Source organism: Parus major, chromosome Z (assembly GCF_001522545.3).
Source record: "Parus major isolate Abel chromosome Z, Parus_major1.1, whole genome shotgun sequence".
In the NCBI taxonomy this organism is placed as follows: domain Eukaryota; kingdom Metazoa; phylum Chordata; class Aves; order Passeriformes; family Paridae; genus Parus; species Parus major.
Genome location: NC_031799.1, coordinates 9,927,509 through 9,946,145, shown reverse-complemented (window position 1 = coordinate 9,946,145; position 18,637 = coordinate 9,927,509).

Here is an 18,637-nt window from a genome sequence, read left to right as displayed (position 1 = left end):
AGAAAATTACTTATTTCTTGCTGTGAGATATGGATTAGAACAAGAGCAAAACAGGCATAAAACTTAAAAGGAATAAACAAAGTTTATTGACAAACTACAATAATAAGAACACCGGAATAAACTTCCAGAAAAACCTTTTCATCCCCTATCTACCCACTATTCTTTTGTTCACATGACAACAGAGACAAAAACTTTGGATCTTCGGTGGTTAAAACAGTCCCAATTCTTGCTACAGTCTTTTCACCAGTCTTTGTAGAGAAACAAAAGTTTCTTCCTGTTAATTTATGGAGTTTCTCACAAGAAAACTATTTTTGTTACAGTTTTCCATTGCCCTGATATCAGCTGCCCAGAGCTGCTGTTATCAGAGCCCACCCCTCCCATTTTTACATCACTCTGAGGTGTGTATTATGGGCCATGAGTCTAGGGATAACATTTTTAAGGATGAGTATTCAAAGGCAAAAAAAAAAGTCTTCTTCATCTGTTTCTGTGAGCTTCACTAGACGACAGTTTTCTCATTGCCTCTCAAGGCTTCAAATCTCCCAGCACTTCACTATACCATAATTACTCAAGTTTACACTTTGAACACTTTATTCCTCCCTAGATACTTATCATGAATTAAAGGAGTTCTTTTCAGGACTTCATTGTCCATCTCCATAGTTTTAACAGAAAGATATTTCAGCTAAATTAAAGCATCTTCTTAATTCTCTACCTTTTCTGAATTAATTTCTCTTCTTTTCTTTCCTGCCACTGGTAGTCCATAAAGTCTCTTTTCATGTTGATCACTCTCCTTTTTTCTCTCTGGATAAAAGATTAATCCGCAAGTCTCATCTGGGTAATGACAGAGTTAAAATCTTGCCCAGGCTGTTGTAGGTAGTTCTGTGGCCTTGGCCGGTTCAGGAACTGAAGCCGTCTGCGATGGAAAGTTCCTCATGGCTGCTCTGGAGAGTGTAGTCGCCGCCCCAGCCCGCTGCAGGCCCAGAGTCTCTCTCCTTCTTCACTCAGCAGTTTCTAGTGAATTTAGTTACAGCAAAAACCCTGCAGCCGAGCCAGAGATCAGCTTGGCCCAGCCCAGCCAGAGCCCGGGGAAAACCCCCCACAGGGCCCCATCTCCCGGGCGGGAGACACGGCAGGCCCAGCCCTGTCCCCGCCCGGCCGCATGGCCTGGGCTGGGAACGGGAGGCCGGAGCTCCGTGCTCTTCACAGCCAGGAAACAAAGAGAACCAAGAGAGCTCTGGTTTTACACTTTAAGGTAGGGTTCACAAGTTGATCCCACTTTTCAATGGCCTAAACTGCTGTCAATTCTCAGCAATGACCGATAATTGGTCAGGAGAAAAGACTCCAGGCAGTTCCCAGAAACTTCAACTTTTCTTAAAGGTAAAGTAACTCCATGATACCCCTTAACTGCAGCAGGGGCTGATGCTGAGGAGCTCTGATGGGGCTCTGATTTTATTTCTGGCCCACCACAGAAATAAAACTAGCTACAAACAACTCCATTCCTCCAGGGGAAATTATCACCTGTCCATTCATGGGTATCAGACAGTCTCATGATTTTTTTTATTTCTCCTATAAAAAACCAGCACAATTTTCCTTAGGATATTTTGATTTTTAATTTATTTTTACTAATGTAAGTGGCTTTGCTCTGGTTTCTCAGACTGCAAGAATGACAAAAATCCAAACGTAATATAGGAGCCTTCAATCCCATACAGACCACCTATTGGAAATAAGTTTGTTGTTTGTCAAACAAACACCATTAGGAGGCTGTGTCCTGCCAGAACATGATGTACCTAACTTGGCAGACTAATGTTAACAGGATAGTGCCATCACAGAGGGAGGAGGCAAAGACACACCCCTACACAGCCCATGGTGCCAGCACAATCCTTCCTATCCTTCGAGGCCTATGAAGTTTGGAGCTGACTTTGCTGTTTGTAGACCTACAGCTCTGTGTTTGGGCAGCAAAGAGAGCTGCACTGCAGGAGAAGGTCTTCAGACCCTGGTAGAAACTTACCCAAGGCTTCACAAAGCTAGGAAAGTCCTATGGAAATATCAAGCAGCACACACATTGTTCTTGACAATCAGCAGTGCTGCCTTTGCAGCAGCTTTGCATCCCAAAGGATGTTTTAATCTTCTGGTTGAATGCCAGCATGGTTTTCCTTGTGGAATAAGTTTTTCAGATGAAACTCTGCATAACTTGATCTGCACCATGACAGATCAGGCATCTGATGCAGCCCTTGCATTTCTGTTGTTGATTTCGCTAAATATTGAAACTGACAATGGAGCAAGTGCCACAATTTACTTGCATCAGAATAGAGTGGTTGGGTTAAAATGCTTCCAAATATAGCAGCCAAGGCTTTGAAAAAGAACTGGTGGTTTTAAATCTCTCAGTTCAGAGGATACCTAACTTGAGTTACTTTGATGTAACTTTACTTTGTCAAAGCCTGAGAAAATCACATCTACTTCAGATGATTCAAGCAGACCAATGTATAAACAATGCATCAAAAATCACCTGATCACTTGGAAAACAGAAGTATCAAAACCAAAAAAGTCAGTTTTCAAATCTTCTTAAACCCCCAAATCCTTAGCTAATACATAAAAAATTATTATGGCCTTTTTTCGTAACATGTTTCTTCTCAGTAGTAGTTTCCCAAATGCACATATAGGAGAAAACACTGAAATAGCAAGAAAAGTGTATAGGAAAACTCAAAACATTGGAAAAGAAAGAAGAACCACTAGTCCTGTTGATGTAACAAACCCTGATTCATTGCCTGACTAACACCTGTCTTAGAAAAGCAATCTGAAGCAGGGATTTCAATCAAAACCATCACCTTTCAGGTCTGCAGCTCTGGTTACTTTAAATGCCCACATATTTACATTGCATTTACACTGCTCCATAGCTCTGTGTTTCATGTGTTGCTTAGGCTCCCTTGTGGCTGCAAGGGTAACTGGATTACTTCATGATTTTCAAGAAGGTTAGAATCCAAGGTGGGAGGCAGGAAGCTGGGCAGTGTTGCAAAAAATTTGTTTCCTATTGTAGTTCCAGTTTAAAAATCAAGGGGGTCATGTTATACTGCATTGGTGGTTAAAAACTAATGTTTTTAACTGCAACTTACTGAATGTAGACAAAATATATTGATGCATTCGCATGCACAGCAGATTGTCTTCTGTCTGATTGTGCTACATAAGCATTATGTACATAGTGGAAATAGATCTAGGTTGTGTAGCTATGTGGTTTTTTCAAAATGTCAAGCCTAAATGCTTCATGTGCCATAGAAATTATTCCTCCTCCACATATATATAGATTTCTCTCCAATAGTTGGTGAGAAAACCAATAGCTGAGAAATAACAGCTTCTAAGGGAATGAGGGCTCTTTTCTCTTCCCAGAACATCCTTCTTTGCACAACTCTCTTCAGAGTTCAAAGAGTTCAGAAAAGGAAAACACAGCTTTTAAGAATAAGAAACAAGCTTTATAAATTGTTCAAGGCATGATCTACCAAAATACATAAATTCTGATGCAATTATTTCTACTGTCCCACCCTTAAGATGTGTGCAAGATTTCTCACACGTACTTGTATGTAAATTCAGTTAAAGCAAAAAATACATTTAAGGATGAAAAACTTTTCAATGCCCATTTCAACTTATAAAACTTCTTGTTTTATTTTCTGTTTATTGCCAATCTTAGTCATGAATGATTTGGTGATCACATCTGAAAAGCTTTACATGTGAGCTTGCCTGAAAAATGTGTATAGACTCATTTAAAAAAGGAGACACTACTGAGCCCTGCTTATAATACTCTTTACTTCAAAACCCTGGAAAAGCTGTTACTTCCTGAATTTAAAAAATAGATTTCTGTCAGCCCATTAAAAAAAAAAAATCTATTTCTGAAAGGTAAGCTAAATAAGTAATGTTACCTTCAACATTATTTGCTGAAAAAGAATCCAAGGTTCAAGCAAGTGTTTTGTAGCAAAGGTTTTCTGTAATTTAAGGGCATCATTATGCTTTCCCCTGTGCCTACCTGTTTTACTGAGGGAATGGGACTATGCACTCCAGTAGTTTGTCCACCAGTGGGAAGTTTTGAAAGAGTTGTTTGGATTCAACTGTTTGATAGAGAGGTGGATGAGTCTTAAAGATACTTGGGGTTCAGAGATTTCATGCAAATGCTAAGTATGGGGAGGTGATAAGAGTGAGAGGCAGAGAGAAACAGGTGAAGATCTCTATTAATGGAAGGAATCAAAGCTGCATTCAGCATTTATTTTCTCTGTTGTCCTGGTGCTAGCCAGGCCAAATCCAAGCACTGAGCTAGTGGTCAAGCAGCCGCCCCAGGCTCATTTCACAATAATGTTTTGAATGGTAGTGTAAGTTGGGAGTCATTATTTTTCACTTGGCATTGAAATAAACAGAGGAAAAAGACAAGGAAAGGGAAGGATAAACATTTTTGCAAAACACATCTATGAACGCTGCAAACATTAAATCATTTCTACAGGCCTTTGCAAATCAAAGGAAACAAGGAATAAACCCTCCTAAGTTTGTTAGATTGGGAACAACTACTCTTATTTTTCTTTTTCTACTACTATCTGGAATTTTCCTTTTTCCTAGCTTTATCGTCTTTACCTTACATTTAAGCCACACATTAAAGTGTGATTTAGCACAAGAGACATGTGGAAAGTTGTCAGCTCCCAAACATCATCTACACTGCAAGGATCTGTGTACATTGGCAGGTTTGTAGCTCAGAATCAAGCTCCCTGGAGACTTGCTGCAAACTTGTAAACCCAAAAGGAATTTTTCAGGCTAGTTCTAAACCTAATTCATTCACTTATGAGACAGTTTCATTTTAATATTTTTAATAGGGACTTTCAAATCATTGTTATTCTTTGTCATTCTTGCAGTTTGAAACATGGAAAAAAATGTCAGATTAGATTTCTGAACCAGATCTGGATATCAAGAATTTTGGGGTTGTTATCTGGGATGCAGAAAAACAGACAGGACAAAAAATATTGCAGCATTTGTTCTTGGCTTTTTACTTGGGTTTATTCCTAAGTGTGCTTCTTGCCCTCTAGGTCAAATGCCTGTATCAGCTGTGCAGCCAGACAAAACACTTCTAGCTGTAAAGGGCAAAAAAAGTGAATCAAGTAATCATCAGAAGAAACACTTCATTTTATGTTTAGAAGTAGACTTCAGATTATCTGAGATACTTTGGTCCTTTTATTTGTTCTCTGCTGGGAAAACCTAGTTTCAATTAATTTTGGTCTGTATCTGTCTCTCTGTATGCAGACACTTTCAGGCCACTTAATCAATCATTAATGAAGAAAATGCATGAATTGGGCTGTATATTACAAGATCATTTAATCTTTCATTAATCATGAAAATATTCCTGTTTTTCAGAGCTCCTTTTTCAGAGGAAAAAGAATCAGCTTCTTTTTTGACTAGAGGTTGTGCATGGAGCCCCAGAAGTATGAAAACTTAGCTCAGTAAATTGCTTTACACTTTGTCCCAGGATTATAGCTTCTTTATGTGCTTGGCTTGCTTGGCTGAACCATTTATCTGTTCTTCACATCACTGGCTTCCATTCTTTCTCTCTTACTTTTTCATTGTTTTTTTCTCTCTCTCCATCCTGTGGGACCTTTTCTTTGTACTATTAAAGCCATAGATACAAATTGTTTTTCTGAAAGACTCATCAAGTCATGATTGATTCCTGAATACCAGGAGTAAATTGCAAATTATTTCCCCCACCAGCAGGTTCCCTCAGCACAAAGATGGGGCTTGCATTCAGTGTAAAATGTATTTCAAGGCAGAGAGAGGACACTTTGGAAAAGTTTAGGGACATGGTTAGTGAACATTTGCTTTACTCCAGCAATTCCCTTGGGCTATTGCAAGGAGAGAGCAAAACCCTGGAGCACACCTCTATCCCTGCCCAAGGTGAGAGGAGATGGTGATTTACTGATGCAGCTGATCCTTTTGCTGCCCTGCAGAGCTCCAGCACACCTGGAGCTCTGTCTCACGGGGACCACGAGCAGCTGTGGAATCAGCCTCTGGAGTTCTGGCTGCCAGACAGTTCAAACAGCATCCTACAAAGCACATTTCTGATAAAGTATTTACATACTAGTTTAAAGTGTTTTCATGTAACTCATACTTCCTCCTATTCAGTTCTTGCTAATTTACCATGTCCACATCCATGGTGAGTAAGAGTGTCCAGAGACAGTGTGATTACATCTGTTTTATCAATATGCACCATTCTGTGGAAATGGGAGCAGCAATTAAAATTAAATTATGCTGCTTTTCCCCTTTGAAATCATTGATGAAAAAACAATCTACAAATATTATCTTAACCTTTTGCTAATATCGCTGTGAACCCTTGGTTTAAGGTCTCTTTATTTAACTGTTTAAAAGAGGAAATGATAACAAATGTTTCAAGGAACATTGTTCCTGAAGACGTAGGAACTCTGTCTCCAAGCAAAATACTTCACCACTTCTTGTTTACAAGAGGTATTTTCTGATCTTCTTTTCTGGTCTGAAAACTTTCAAAACCTATGTTAAAGGAAAGGAGAAGCAGAGGAGCACCTCTATGGAACTCACAAATAAAATCCTTCATTTGCATTGTAGTTAGGCTGATACAGCAATGTAAGACAAGATCTGAAAAGTACCCAACAGGGAATTTTGTCATAGGACTACACTCTGAAGTACATAAGCACAAGAGAAGTTAGTAACACCTAGTCAAGTTAAATTGCAGTTAAGTTAGAACCTTCTCTTCTGGAGAAATACCAGCTGATGTTTCTCATAGCGATTTTTGAAATTGAGTTGAAATAAGTAATTTAATGGTGCAAAATTTTTGAGATAGCTAACATTTAGTTAACTAAATTAACTTTTTCAATTAGGGGGGGACACCCCTACACAAATTATGAGCTGATTTTTACATAGTGCTGGATGTTATTTTTATCCACATTCTCCTCCATGATATTGATGGAATGGGAGTAATATGGCACAGGAGAGGAATCATCACTTTAATTTGATTTACTTATCAAAGAACCTGCAGATTTGAGAGATTTTGATCACCAAGGTGTAGTTTCAGAAACAGTACTGCAGTCACAGGAGAAGCCAGTGCCCCATGGGTTTTCCTGTTCTCAGGAGCGGATGCTTAAAGAACTCAGCACTTTGAGAAGGGATAGAGCTTTTGAAACCTCTGAGTATTACCAGTTGAAACAACCTTTAGGATTTATGTTACTGATGTGGAGAACATACCCTGGCCTGCAAAATTCAGTTGCTTCCTCAGTTTTCTGCAGCTGTTCTGGACAGTTGCTGAATCTGGTCTCTTATGGGATTTCTCTGTTGAACACTTTCTGACCATCGGACAGAAAGACCGCTGTTATGTTGTTTTCTTCTTTGCAATGGTAAGATAATTCACTCTAGCAGCTAGTTTGAGGAAATCTTGAGATGGAGGCAGGAGGAAAACTTTTAAAGAGGGCAATATTTAGCATTTTTAAAGGTAAAGAAAACATTCCAGCCAAACTTCTGACCACTCATAGTCAGCATTAAAGACAAAACTAAGGACCATAAATTTGTTTGGTGTTTCTGTTATTCTCTTTTAAAAGACTGTAGAGTAATTAAGTGAAGATGATAAGGTCACTCCATTGACTTGAAACTAGGTTTCATTTTTAACCCTGGATATGGATATTGGATTCATACAGAAGCTCTTTTGCTGTAGCTGGAAAAAGAAACTAGGGAGGCTGATTCTTCCTGTTGAGGAACATTATCACTATTTTGAGAGTGAGAAATGTATTCATTACTCAAGAGAAACGCATAATAAATGCATAATAGCAATAATAATAATAATGAGAAAGAACTCAGATTTTCCGAGGGATCTTTAATTTCATTGCATTTACCCTGTGTTCTGCAGTGGTTGGATGATTTAAAGAAAGCTGAGAAAAGTCTCATCATGTAAAGCCTTCCCAGAGGAGGAATTTTTCCTAGTCTGTATAAGTTAGTGATAATTTTTTGTCCTGAAGCAAAGGATTCATACATTAACATAGGCTACATTTCATATTTTAATTCATGCAGTTATCTGTCTGTGAAAAGACAGCATTTTCTATGATGGTTTTCCAGAATATTTCTGTCAGATATTCCTGTGCCTTGGGTATTTCTGAAAAGCAAATTAAACCCCATTATATAGTGAGTCTGTGAGAACTGGATGTGGCACAATTAAAAAATAGGCTCTCTGGACATTTTTTTTATGCTAAAACACCACAGTGGGTCTAGGTGAAAATTGCATGGTACAGTGCACACCTAACTTTAAGAGTACCTTAAAGAAAGTTGCAGGCTGTACAAACCTTTTACAGCTTTCCTGAGAAAGTCACTTCAACACTGCAACAGCCACAGCAAGAAGCCACAACAGTACCTCTGTCCCAGGGCAGGTCTTCAGCCAGATTTGGAGCTTTCACAATAGTGCTTGGACAGAAGGAAATTCATCTTTATTTTTGCCAGTGTCTTCTGTTGTAAAAAAAAAATCTGTCTAGCCATTCCAGGAGGAATTTTGGAGGTGATTTTTTCTCACATGATTTTACAGTTTTTAAATACTTTTCACTTTCGTACAAGTAGAAGAAAAATTATAGTCAGGACAGCAAGCCATGCAACAGAAAGCTGACCCTGATGGTGCTTCCCTTAATCGAGCTGAAGTGCAAATAATTTCTTATAGAAATTATTTCCTGTCTGCTGGATGTATTCCCACAGCACTAATAGAGAGCTGGTATATTGCTGTAATTGAAAAAGCTTATGTTGTCTAGAAGGTTAGCTTTGTATAAATGCAACATAGAATATTTGCTATCAGATAGCAGAAAATACAGACGTTAATCCAAACATGTCTGTGTTGCTTTCAGCTTAAAAAACAATAAAAATAGTTTCATAGATGGAGAAATTAACACATGCTGGTTTCCCCGTGATTATACTACACCAGCCTTTTAATAACCCTCACTTCCTGACCCTTTCACAAAATCAGTACTTGCTCTCTCATATTTACCTTAAAGCATTTTGTCATTCATTCTAATCTCACCTCATTTATTTTCCTCAGTATTTCCCCTCTTCCTCATCTTCTCCAGTTCCTACTTATGTGGAGTTCAATGCTAGTTTAACGCCACATATAAATGCCCAAGTGTATGTCATATGCATGAGCAACATATGAGTTGCTTTCATATTTAGTGGAACTATACACAAACCATCCAGGCATGAGTTATGGTTCACAGACTTCAGTGTATCAATTTATCAGAACTGCAGTGTATTCATCCATGAACACTTAAAATGCATCTATAGCAATTAAGCAGACCTGTCTGTCTGTAGGCATACTGATCTAAATTGACCCTAAACCAAATTATTTTTAAAAAATCCATTCATCTCATGCAGGGATTTACAGAGTACTGATGAAAAGCTATTACCCCATTGTGGACCAAAAACTTCCTGTCTCAGGAAATGCAAACCTGACAACACATTTGCATATTTGCAAGCATCCTTTTTCATTAAAAAATCTGAAGAGAAAAGTTGAAGGGATTTATGCTTTACCAAAAGGGGTCTTCTGCAAAGTGTCTGTGCTCAGGAAAATCATCAAGCCACCACTTTTGCATATTCCTGAGGTTGCTGAGAATACTAAAAGGCTTATTCTGTTCTTCCCTCTGATTTTGGTGCTGAATAACCCATTTCTGAGAGCTGGAAGGCTGTGGTCCCTGAATTTAGACACTGCTATTAGTATAGCAGCCACAGGCTTCCCCGTGCCTGAGCATAACCTTTCACTGAGTTCCATTTCTTGGGCAATCTAACTTAGAGTTCATGTATTCACAGATGCACAATGGTGGAAGCAGACGGACACAGGCCTTGAAAAAGATCCAAATCTATTAATCTTTGTTTCTGGTAGCACAAGTGATCTCCAAACCCAGACACACAATAAGCCATCTGTATATATTTGCCTGTTTCAGTTTCCTCATGCTTAAACATTATTTTGGGATAAGTTACTCCTCTAAGGAGTTCAGCATTTTCTTCTTCCTATTGTATTTTGACTTTTCCTTCAAAGCACAGACTTCAAACAAGCTCTGTCTTAAACTTTTCCAAAGTGCCCACTAGTGAAAAAGAGGGGATTTTAAAGACTTACTTTACCATGACAAGATGAATAACTTTGTTTAATCTCTCTGTCCTGAGGCTCTCAGATATGAAGAAGTAGCTTGTCCTGAGCAACAGTTCTCTGCAATGCTAATTGAATGCACAATCATAAAAAACTTTAATAATTATCAGTATCTTCTATTATTATCCCTGTAATGAATTACTGCTGAGGTTTAACCTAGTAGGAAGACAAAGGACAGCAGCAAAAGAAGTCAAACTCCGCCTCTAAAATAGATGTTGCAAGCTGACCAAGTCATGTGCATATGAAAATCTCATTTCACATGGACATTTTCAGTGACCTTTCTTGCTACCCTGTTGCAGAAGTGATATTCTGCAATAACTGTGTCCACATGGCCAGCTGTTTCCTACTTAATTTCTGTAACAATGGCATAAAGACAGCAGGGGCCTATTCTGGGCAGGAATCCTGTGCTATTTTTTCCAGATGGTGAGCTAGCTGTTTGTGTTCTGGATCCTCTCTTGCAACATGTTGTGGCTGCACTGCAGAGCCAGCTGGAATCAGCCAGAACTGCAGGACTTGTGGTCAAACTACACATTTGCACTGATTCATCTTCTTTTGGTGAACCAAAGCATTTTCAAGTTTCCATCCAGGAACTCTTCATTCTGACATGAATCTATGAGTCTCTCAAATGAGTTGAGATACTGGATAGGTTTGTGTGTGGAAAACACACAGGATTCCGACAGGTCATTTAGCAGCTCAAATAAGGTGACAGCACAAGGAGGAAGATGGGAGTATTAAGCAGGAATAAACAGTTTCTGAAATAAATTTATTTTCTGAGCACAGGTAAAAGATGAACATGCAGGGGAACTGCACTGTCCTGCAGATCTGTAATGCTTAGTGGGGACAATAACAGTGCAGGAACTGTGATGCTTTCTGTTCCTGGGAATTCTGCCATGCCAATCTTACAGAAATGGCAACAGCACAGCACCATGGACCATAAAAAACCATAAAAGGCATGGGAGAGTCCTAGTGGTATTACTGCTTGTTCCCATGTGATTTTAATGCCTTAGTAGCATCCAGGTGCCTGTACTTTGGCTGCTGCACCAAGATGAAACATTCTAAAGAGATGTGGTTAAACAGAAGATTCTCTTTAGGTTTCGGTGGCCTGCTTGCTCAGTACAGTGGCTTCTCCCAACACCACAGTCACAGACTCATCTATCCATTGAACAGAAAAGAGACATTTCTCCAAAACCCACAGGGATAAGTTCATGGTATTTAAATTGTTGCTACTGTTTTGGAAAAGAAAAAAGACCTACCATTCCCCTTGCTCTTAAGCAAGAGTCCTGCACAGAAAGATGCATTGGTTTTTCCTGGGAAACTCCAGATTGACAGTGGAGGCAGTGTATTTAAGAGTTGGAGCAGGAAATGAGAGTGCTTAAGTGGCTGATGGTGAACACTACCTCCCTTGTAAGTGCCTGCTTGCTTGCTCCAAATTGTTGAGAAGAAAGGAGACTGTTTCATGGAGTCAAAGAACAAGAGGTATTCCCAGATGGCAACTAGCAATGACAACAAATTCAGAGAGCATTTGGGCTCCTACAATGAACATCAAAATAAGATTAGTTTATTCATCATATGCATCATATGGGAATTATGGTTTTATGGAAAATAGAATGACTTTTCACAGAACAGCATAGGTAAATAAATTGCTTTGGCAGTGAGGACAAATGTACTTTACTTTGCTGATGTGTGTGAGGATCAATGGTTTTATCAGCCACTCACTGTGCATTCAGCCACAGGTGCTTTGCCTTACAAGAATCAAATCAGATGTTAACAACGTTCTTACATTGAACCAAACATTGCATCAGTGGGCATATAAACTATAACCACTGAAAAAGAGGGAAGATCTGAGGAGGGTCCAATTTTCTACAGCTTCTTGATGAGTTCAGCAACATACTGAAAATTTAACATTCAAGCAGGTCAGGTACCCTCCCAGAAGCTCTGTCTGTCATTAAGGGAGCTGGAGGCACACAGAGGAAGGTGCTGCATAGAAAATCTCCCCACTGAGCTGGCAGCATTCTCAACAATTTATGTTTATGACTGGATCATTTCATTGCCTGAGAATGCTGTGGCCTCTGAGAAACCAGCAGTAATAAGTGCAAATCATTGTGCAAAATCATTTGCCTCTTCATCAGCTTCAAGAGCTTCCTCTGGTTGCCTCTACCCTGTGGGCACTATTATAGTGCAGATAAATTTTCTCTCATATGAGAATTCTGCTGCCCAAAGCTGTCACATAGATTCTTAACTTTCTTTCTTTCCTTCTGAATAGGATATAATCTGTTTTCACTTTCTGCTGCTATTTTGATACATTTCTGGCCTATCTTCTTTTTTCCATCTCACTAGGCCAATAGTTAGCAGATAATAAAAAAGCTCACCTTGGGTATCTTGGCATTTTGTTTATATTGATTGTAGAAAATGGTTAAAAGAAAGTAAGGCCCTGTCTCTGGGGGTTAACATTTCCCTGCTTTTCTCCAGGCCAAATTATTAATCATCCACATACTGTTACTGGTTGTGTGAAGTAATGATCTGGACCAATGGGCAACAGCATCTGGCTTTAGAGATACATGAAGTGGGACACATTTAGCATTCAAACCATGAAGAAGCTGTGAGTGTGAGGCAAGGGGAGAATGGATTGAGTGGGGACAAGTCTGTAATTACATCTGCATGTCTGCAGGCAGCCTTTACAGTTTTGGGTACTAATATTTGTATTTAATGTTATTAGAAGAGACTCTTCGCATTACAAGAAAGACTGAAGAAATGCGCAAGAATAATGAACCAAGTAAACTATTCCAAAATCGTGCTGGAAGGGAAATGTTTGTTTATGTGTCCTTGCTGTACAGTTCTGCCATGCTGTCCATCTTGTGCACCAAAGGACAGCATTACTGTGGTTCTTTAGAAGGCTAAAAATACACTCACCCTCCTCAGATTTCTACACAGATGTCCTAAACATTTGGGGGAGTCACTGTGTCAGGAAGTCCTGGCTTTCAAGAGGAGCTGCTTATCATTGATAACTTGCCATATCTTGTTAGTCTCCTTATTGTTGTCCTCCACAATCCTGGATGATGCAACAGCCACGCACAAAAGAGTAGAAGAATCATTGGGATGCACAGAGTACCAACCAGGAAGACAGCAGAGAATGGAAAATCTCTGGAAGACAGATGCACACATGCAAAGATTAGTCAGCAAATAATAATCACCAAAACACAAGGAACTGGGACCTTTCTCACTGTCATCAGAAAAGGTCCTACCAACTGGCAAGTAAATTCTCAAAGAAAAGCTGCAGGAAGAGTAAATGTGGCAAATAATCTGATGCAGGCATGCCCATGGATCCTGATGGAAATTTCCTTCTGCCAAAAGGTTAACCAGGCAAAAGGTTCTCTTAGCATTTAATATGAAGTTACTTGTCCAATTTATGTGTGTAAGCTCTGCACAAACTGGAGCTCAGGTTCATAGGCTTTTAAAAATTAATGCAATTATGCTCATCAATTAGGTGTGAAAAATTTAATTCTAGATATTTGCATATAGCCCTGTGTAAGTAATTGATTTTTCAGTTGGCTAGGCCAAGCTTTCTGTTCTGTTTCACTTGAGCGCCCAGGGGAGATACAGACTCCTCATCAACATGGAAAGAAGAAATATTTCTTAGTCTTTGTACTTCAAAGACTCCTAGACTCCTATAAATAACACAGACTACCTCTTGATACAGTTATAGTAGGACGTAAGGTTTAGTTTGTCATCTAAGATTCTTTTTCTCCCTATTTTTAAATTTATAAATATGCTTTTAATTTTTGAAAGGTGTTGTGTTGTTGATGTTCAGTTTGAGTTATCTGTGGAGAGATGTGACAGACAGTAAATGTGGATGGTCTTAGCTTTGGTATGCCCACATAAGGTCCATTTTGAAAGAAAATTTTTCAAGAAACATTTCATTCATGTTTAGGTTAATATTTCCACAGCATTGTCTTCAAGAGCAAAAACAACTACAGAGATAAAATTAATTAGACCAACTCATACACAGATTCCACATCACTGATGCCTCTTGCAATAATAACCCACAACCTCTGTTATGGAGATTTGTTACATAATGAAAGTGTGACAAGGCCCCAGAAATCACAATTATATTTTTATTAAAACAGCACTGCCCAGGCTGGCAAATGTAAACATCCAGATGTGCATCGGGAAAGAAAGTGAAAAAGCATGCACTGTTAATCTTTAGCTATGAGGAAAACATTTTCATGCATAAGGTGGCAACAATTTCCGAATATGATCTCAATATCAAGGTCATGCTGACTTTTGAGTAAAGGATTGTGTTCAACTTCAGAGTAAGTAGACCTTGGTGATTTGGTAAAAGATTTCACATGACCATTTCTTCCATTTTCAGTTTGCAGAGGCAAAACACAAAATACAAAGTACAAAATACAAAATACAAAATAATACAAAACACAAATTAGAAGTGTTTCACTGAAGAGTTTTGAATTGAGGCTTGCTGGTAGTTGACATGGGTGGAAATTTTGAAGCCTGAAATTTCCTTAAGAATCATGTTGAGCAGACTTTTGGGAGGAGCACCATGGGAATCCAGGGCTCATGCTGAATGTATGGCAGAAGGGATTAAGTGCTTTCCAGTCTCAGCACTGTGCCTGTGACTCGGCTCAGCTGCAGTTTCTAGGGTATATCTGTGCATGGAGCTCACATACACATCAAAATCCTGTTGTATCTAGAGATTTTACCTGAGATTAAGTCAAATCCACACTTGCATGGCATTTAAATATAACAAAGTGTGAGTTGAATTGTAGATTCCCAGATGTAAAGGAAAGGATTCTTGTGAGCCTGAAACATGACACCTGGATAACACAGGATAGGGAGGTTATGATCACCAGATTTACAGGAATATTAAAACAAAAGTACCACTGAGTTCAGTGTGCTGATATAATTCTAGCAACTACAATAAAAAGTTTATTGCTTTTTATTGCAAAATTCTCATGGAAAATACACTCTTTGATGAAGAGAGATCTTTGATGAAGATAGTTTGCTGAATTTGGGCCAGGGACAGCATCATCTGGAGTTAATCAAGCCAGTGGATTGCTGCAGTGAACAAATGACCATAACCCCACAGTTTATGTTTCCATACTGTAGGAACCTTTAAGCATCCCTGTTGCCAGAGGTGAGTGCTCAGCAGCTGTGCCTGGGGGGACCACTGCACCTCCAAGCAGTGACTGCACTCTGTCTCTCCTCTTCTTGTCAAGAGCCTCAAACCTCCTGCCTTCTTTCCTCTTCCACATTGTGAGCAGCTCAGTCCAAGTCAGGAACATGTCACTCACCTACTATGCAGAAAAAAAAGCAATACTACGCTGCTAAGAAACCTCCACTTAGCCCCAATCAGGATTAGTACTCTTGGATCCTTGAAATTAATAAAGTATGCCTTTAGATTCCTGACAGGACTCCTGGACCTTGTATTATTATTATTGATTAGTAATCCCAAGCTAAAATTGATGGGAACAAAAAATCCTTTAGGAAGTAATGCCAGGCGGTCAGATTTTCAATGTACTTGGAATTTTGCTCCATGTTGCCCTCAGGTGAAGCATGAAAGGACTGGGATTGCTCATTCCACTGACCAAAGGACCCAGAGGACCTGTTACCTCATTTTTTCTGCATAAAGTAGAGATTTATAATCCTATATGTATGAGGCCTTTGAATTTATAGTGTGGTGAAAGCAAATTCAGACATTAATTTAAATACATGAAGATACAACTGTGCAACTTGGTGCAATATGTCCCCCATGGACAGATATCTATCTGTTGAAAGACAGGTGAAGCCTTGGATTTTTTGGTTGGCTTCACTCCACATTGGGGTTTTCTCCAAAGTGGCCTGTGGGTCTTGGTGCCTGCTATTTCTGTGTTTTCTTTTAAATGAGTATATGTTCTGTTGCACATAGTATAAAAGTCAGATTTTCACTCAGGGCATGTGTTTCTAGGCACAGTCTGGGGTTTGGAAATACTCTGGGCTACATGCTGGAGGCGAGGCTGTTCCATGGCATGCTGCCACATCTCTTTTGATTAGGAAGCTCACAGCTGGATAACTTCTGAAAACAGGAAGGTATGACAGCAAAACTTTATTTCGATTAAATAGATCCTGTGTAAACACAGGAATTCCACTGTCATCCCTGCTCCTTATCCTCAGCAGGTTTTGCAAGGACAGACTGGCTGGGTGACAGGTCTGGTGGCCCTTTGCTGGCCACAGGTCACTGAGAGGTTTCTGACCTAGCTCAGCTGGCAGCTGAAAGAAATTCTCTGAAAAGTCACAACATAGGCAGTGTTAGCAGAATTTACTATCCCTCTGTGGAACTAGTGATTTTTCTAAATTGTCATGGAGACCTAGAGGAAAGCTTTCAACACCTGGATCATCTTATACACAAAATGTAGGCCTGCCAACTCCCTTTACTGCCAGTGGTTTGGGAGAGAACAGAATGACTGCCCTGACCCCCACAGTGTGTGAGGAGAACAAGTGGAGTGAAGCACAGGAGAACAAGGGAGGAGACGGCAATCAGTGAGAGTTGGAAGGTGTTATGGATAGGAGTGGGACACTGATGCTGGGCTGGCAGTGTGTGGAGGAAGGCCACCCCTTCAGGAGCTGTGTGGGTGGCTGCTCAAGGCTAAATTTTAACCTTAGAGACCAGTGGACACCTTGGAAGTACCATCCCCTCTTAAGCTCACCTGAACAGCCCTAAAAAGTAGATTAATTCAGTGTATCAACAGTGATTTTTGATGTATGCTTCTGTTTGTTGGGGGCCTGGCTTAGGTCAGTGAGCAGTGCCATTTTAAATGCTGGCAGCTGCTGACTAGTGAAGCATGATTCTTCTGAATTACTTTTGGTGCATTTCAAACATTATGAAAAAAAAAATCAAAGATGTCTTTGGAATTGAAAAGGGGTACGTTCTTTCCTAGTTTCTGGTGAAAGAAATCACTTGTCACAGATGTATTCCCCCTGTTCTCACTGGGCAGTGACAATAGTTTTGGTGAAGGAATTTGGAAGGCTGAGGACCCAGTGAGCTGCTGCAGGGAAGTCAGGTAAAGGGAAGTGGAATGTGGTGTGGAGATGGCTGAAGGAGCCATGGGAAGCTGCAAGTGGTAGTAGTGTTCCCACCAAACCCAAAGGGAATTAAGGGGAGGTGAGCTCAGCTCCTGACCTGCAGGCACTGAGGGGAAAAGGCACCACTTGCCGCTAGCTTAGGCTGAGGGTGGGGGGTTGCAGCAGGGCATGGAGGGAGAAGTTTATAGAGTACAGAGGGTGAAATACATATCTTTCACACCACTTCTTTAAATGGTTTTTATCTGTTGGTTGGAAGGGATTTGTGCTTGCAAAACAGCATTCTAAGCAGTAGAGAACAACCAGATATCCTTCCCACATCATAGTGGTCCCCAGCCTATTTCAACTTTAGTCCTGAGATCAGTAGCATCATGAACACCACAGTTAAGCTCAAATTAACCTAGCTACTACTAACTACCCAGTGCACATGTAAAAATCATTGATCCACACATATTGACAGAAAACAATCTAAGGAAAAGATGCTGTGATTATTTGATGAAATACAGGAGGAAAAAAATGCAATGGTAATGGCATCAATTTGCCCTGGCATCAATTTTCCCTGTTTATAGATCAGTTTCCCCTAAAATTCTCAATGAAGTTTAAAGAAAAGTATGAAAGATTACTAAACACATTTGTTAAACAAAGAAAACAAAAACTTCGACATACAATTTCTTAGAAGGCTAGTTAAATTAATTTTTAACTTAAATAATCTGCTCCCAAATCACTATAAAACTCAATTTTATAGAGAAAAATTGAATCTGAACGCTTGATTTTCATGAAGCAGTGTTGCAAAATATAATTCCCATATTTAACTCACATTTTAACCACAGTGATGCTTTCAGTGTTTGTATACATACAGTGTATTGCAGTTTGAACAAATCCCTTTAGAAGCTGCAGATATTCAGGTGACAATCAGGTGGAAAAAAATTACAACCATAGTTCAGAATTATTATTTAAGTTTTACTGTCTCTGAATAGAATTATTTAATATTGATGGGAATCTAGTTTCTTAATCATTTTAATCCTTGTGCCTACCATTAACTCACTGCTATGCAGTTCACAAATTACTGGTGTTGAACAAAGTTTGTCATTCCTTCCACAATTCCTTGGACCTGGGCTTTAATTACAGACAAGTCTGAAAATTTTCTGTATCTCCACCTTGGTGGACCTCACACTTCTGATAAACTCTGAAAAGTACTTTGTACTGATGAATTAAAAAACCCATCCTCAAAGTTGCCCTTAATAGTCATACGTTGTTTAAACATAGTGTGCAAACTGTGACTCCTTAGAACAATTACACAGATCAGTTTCCTATATTTCTTTATAAACATTACTGAGATTAATTAGTTGGAATGGCTTCCTTTGCTTCGCCTCTGATGTCATGAAAATGCTATTGCTAGCTCTTCCTTGGACAGAA